At 44.9% G+C, this 214-nt stretch overlaps 1 protein-coding gene across 1 annotated transcript in view; it reads left to right on the top strand.

Annotated features, from left to right (window-relative positions):
• Positions 1 to 214, top strand: part of EMH_0039420 (vacuolar protein sorting 18, putative) — a gene marked incomplete at both ends in the record, with an annotated part of 11,387 nt that overhangs the window by 1,295 nt on the left and 9,878 nt on the right. The gene's annotated exons all lie outside the window — the stretch shown is intronic.

Below are 214 nucleotides of genomic sequence, written 5' to 3'. Positions count from 1 at the left end.
CAGCTGCGGCGTTTCTTTCTTTTGAGGGTTTAGGGTTTAGGGTTTAGGGTTTAGGGTTTGTGTGTTGTGTTGTGTGTAAAATAGAGCAGCTGCAGCTGCGGCGTTTTTTTCTTTTGAGGGTTTAGGGTTTAGGGTTTAGGGTTTGTGTGTTGTGTGTAAACTAGAGCACCTACAGCTGCGGCGTTTCTTTCTTTTTAGGGTTTAGGGTTTAGGG

Source organism: Eimeria mitis, genomic scaffold, assembly GCF_000499745.2.
Source record: "Eimeria mitis Houghton genomic scaffold, Emh_scaff1554, whole genome shotgun sequence".
Lineage (NCBI taxonomy): Eukaryota > Apicomplexa > Conoidasida > Eucoccidiorida > Eimeriidae > Eimeria > Eimeria mitis.
This window is presented reverse-complemented; position numbering and strand designations above follow the sequence as displayed.